Raw genomic sequence first — 4,534 nt, forward strand, 5'->3', positions numbered from 1 at the left:
TTTAGCCACCTTTGTCTGGTTCCTCTTCTTTTGCAATGCACCCTGAGATGAATTTGATGGGTCGGTCTTGGCGATATCTTGGCTCGAAAGCCCTTTTTCTTCTGCTCACCTAGGCATGCCCTACACCCGTCCTTTTGTTGGCCCATCGGAACTGCACATCTTCGGGCCGCACCTCTGGATACCTTGCCTATTCCCGTTCCATTGTGTCCACAACCATGCTTTCTACAAAGGCATGGGGATTCGTTTGCTCTACAGTGATGGCATCATCTTCGAAGACTGTCTACTCTGGCTCCTTTAGCCTTCTCCTCTTGCCCCGACTCCATTTCCACCCATAGGGTGGTATGCCTGTAGGTTTTGTCTTCAGCACTCCCCTTCTCCTTTCTTCTAGGTGACTCCATTGGGGAGGGGCATTAGCAGTGTCGCTCTTCAAATGAGCTGTTGCCTCCTCACCCATATCCACGAGTCATAAGAGCCCGTTGCTTCCACGCACTGCTTTAGATCCAAAGGAGGGGCTTCTTCCTTGCCCCGCTGGTCCTAATGCCTGAGAGCCGCTCTAGGCATGTCTTTCTACCTTAGGCGCTTCCAACTGGTTCATGAATTTTACAATTTTGTCCTAGTTAGAAGGTCTCATGGCACCTGCTTTGTGGTAAGCTTTCTGGATTAAATTTTGCATACATTTTAGAGCAGTCTCCTTCTAGACGCCCATACTCTTTTGGCCCATTTCTTCTTGGATTTTTTTTTTGTCGTTCCTCCTTTTCCCTTTTTTCCCTTTTGCCTAGCCTTGGAAGTCTTCTATCATTTTGTCCTTTGTTCGCACTTCCTCCGCGTGTGCCTTTCTCATGGCATCTATCTGGTCTGTTCTTTTCCTGAGGTTAGCATTGGCTATTGTCAAGGTGACATTCAGCTCATTGACTGTTGTTTTTCCCCCTTTTCCTTTTGTCACCCTTGCAGGCGTAGCTGCCTCTACCTCCTTTTTGAGGGCCTTTATTGTTTCTCTGTCCTATTTCTACTGCTCTTTGAATTCTTCGAGGAGATCAAGTCCATTAATGAAACTTTCCATAACACAATTTCCTTCCCCTTTCCTTTTTTGACTACATGGCTGGCTTCTTTTCGTCTCCCTTCAGGATGGTGAACCTTCTTTTCGTCTCCCTTCAGGATGGTGAACCTCCTTTTCTGTCTCCCTTTAGGATGGTGAACCTCCTTTTCCAGACCTCTAATTCTTACCCTAGCTGCTCATTTTCCATTTGTAGCTCTCTTTCTTTGATGGCGCCTCCCCCACTGCTACCGGCCTCCTTGCCCACTTGGCTGGGTGCAACTGCTTTCCAAGGTTTTGTTGGCTTTGTGTCTGCTGTCTGGATTGGATTCGGATTTTCGGATCCTCTGTCTGAATTTCCACCCTGTGAATGGTAGGGAATCGTCTATTTGTAGGAAGGAGTGGGAGATTGCATTATAGTCGTTAATTTTTCCAGATAGTCTCCCCACACCTCCTTTTAGGTCCTCTATTGTGTGCCCTTCCCATTGCTCCATCTTTTCAGCATCAAGCTCATAGACCTTTGGGAATTCTTTTGTATCCATAACCGCCATCATGGCTTCTACCTTGACCAGCTCTACCTTGTCTTTGCCGAGCCTGGCCTCCTGCAATTCTTTTATGACCTTAACGTGATGCTCTATAATTAGGGTAACTTGGCCCTCTGTTATTGCTCGGCTTTCCTTGGCCTTGTCCAAGTCATTTTGCAGCTGCATAGTCATCTCCTCTTTCATGGCCTAGTAGGAGTGGTCTTACCATGAGCTTCTTGAGTCTCTATGGTAGTGTCGAAGACCCAATAAATGCGAACACAAATTTACATGAAAGTCTTAGGCTATATGGTGAGTGTCTAATCCCAATGCAAAACATGAAAATGAAATATGTGTCACTACTAGGACGACATGCAATATGCATGCAGATCACACTTATTTTTTAATGCAAGAAAATGTGTGATTACAAATTAAGTGCATAGGCACCAAATCATGTCTTCCTCTTCCTTCTTCTCTTCCATGCAACCTTGGCTTGGAGCATAGTTGTGAATGATAATGACCACTGTGTTAAAATCATTGAAGCATGTGTTGTCCAAGGCATTGGTGTGCAAGGCTCACAATTTATCAACACCCATAAGTTTCTAGATTTTTTTATAGGAACAAGCTCTATAAGAATATATATATATTCACCCCATAAGGTTTTCAAGCCTTAGCCTACCTTCGATTTTATGTGAACTGCAAAAAACTAGAGAATATGACCTTATTTGCACCATGAGTTTGCTGCTGGAAGATGACGATGATAGGTCTTTCCTACGTTGGAGTTGTCACGTGAGAATGTCTCAGGTTGGGCACACCACATAAGAGATCTATGAGGTTGCCATGTATGACACCTTGGACAACTCCATTAGCTTGGTGAGGCATGATTCTAAAAAAGAAAGAGTACAAAAGCCTTTAGCTAATTTAATAGCCTTTCAGAGAGAATAACTGCTCTCAAGTAAAGCCGTTATATATATAAAGCATTTATATATATAAAAGCTTTACTTGAGAACAATTGCTCTCAAGTAAAGCCTTTATATATGTAAAGCATTTACATCACTTCAAAAAAAGCTTAGAAAGCTTATTCATATACAAGAATTCCCCTCCCAGGTCTCTCTAGAAATCCCTAAGCCCACTTAGTCTCCAAATCTACTCAAGAATAATTATCTAATGGGGAGGGGCTGTCTAAGCTCGAAAATTTCCCTAAAAAAGACATTGTACTCTGAGGCATTGCCAATGTCTATAACCTAATAATAACCTATGAGTCTAACCTATGAGAAATAGTAATGTTTTGAACAAGAATTTCTATATCCCCTACTATGGGGATTTTAATGAAACAAAGATAGTACTAATCTTCCCATATGTGGGTCCAACCAAACCCACCCATTATCCCCAAGTATCTTGGCTTTGTGCTCTAAGATCTGTCGAATAGTATAGATGTGATCCCTTGCTTGCATTCACCCACTTGTTGTAGAGGCCTTCTAAAAAGATATCACTTGGTCTTCTAGGCATGATTCATAAAAGATATTAATTAATATTCTCAGCTTCAACATTATTTTCTAAGAAATATCATTATGACTATGGGTTTGCTCTAATACCATAGTGAGGCCCTGACCCACACCTGCCCTTTGGGTCCATGACCATTTGGCATACGTGGATTGACTTCACTTGGGTCTTGAAATTTTGTAACCAAGTCCAAGTGGGTAACACATAGCATAAGAACCCATATGGACAGAAATTCAAAAAAAACTTAAATAGCATTGATCCCATTCATTCTCATTATATAAGAGAATACAACAAGTATGAAAAATCAAACAACAATAAGTATAATATATTTTGTACAACATGCTCATGTAAGGTTCTTAGAAGAACTTTCAAACATCATATAAGCTGGAAAAGGAAAGCACCAGACTCATCGGCCCACCCAACTGTAGGCCAGTATGCCACAATACTCCCCTTATTCATGTTTCTCCGCGATGCTTGGACTATGAGGTTGACAACTAGGGAGCATCGTCACTAGGGGGCTCCTTCACCTGAGGACCTCTCACCAATGAGCCCGTTCACCCCCAGGTCATTGATCTTGGCTTGACCGAAGCCAAACCAAGAGGACTCGAGTCAAGGCTGGTTAGGCCTTAGACTTGCACAACAAGGTTGACAACTAGGGAGCATCATCACTAGGGGGCTCCTTCACCTGAGGACCTCTCACCAATGAGCCCGTTCACCCCCAGGTCATTGATCTTGGCTTGACCGAAGCCAAACCAAGAGGACTCGAGTCAAGGCTGGTTAGGCCTTAGACTTGCACAACGAGTGTAAACTTCCTCGCTACCCTTGTCAATCTTGTAAGGCTTAAGTTTTAATTTTTATTATTAGTCTTAATACATCTTCTTTAATATAACAATTATGTGAAGACATCCTTGCAATATAATATTTGGAAACCATCTTAACCTTTTCACCATTCTTTCCACAGTAAAAGAAATTCTCATTGTACTTGGCATATTCATTTTCATTCCTCTTTAAGTCACTCACTCATAGCTATTTGACTTTAAATGAGTAACTATTGTAGTTTAACAATATTCTTAACACCATCACACTTGTAGATTAACTCTAAGCAGGAAGAACAATAAAATCTAGTTTAAGAGAAGACAATCCTTATTACTCACACACACCAAGTTCTCTACTAATAAAGAAAAACCTCTGCTTCTCTTACAATGCAATGATAGGGAAACCATAGCTTGTGCTATGCCCAATATACAAGAATAATCCATCCTCGCAAAACCTCTACAATCTCTCTTTAATTCTCTCGCAAAACCTCTGCTTCTCTTACAATGCAATGATAGGGAATCAAAACCGTAAACTTGATTAACCATATTAATTCACAAACTCAACGTCTTAAAATAATAATAATTACTGTAGCCTTTTTGGGAGAATATGACGTGTTGGATTATCTCATAAACCATAAAAGAGAGCTTAAGTTACTTGATAA

Source organism: Cibotium barometz, chromosome 12 (assembly GCF_041138505.1).
Source record: "Cibotium barometz isolate CiBa-2024 chromosome 12, ASM4113850v1, whole genome shotgun sequence".
NCBI classification, from domain to species: domain Eukaryota; kingdom Viridiplantae; phylum Streptophyta; class Polypodiopsida; order Cyatheales; family Cibotiaceae; genus Cibotium; species Cibotium barometz.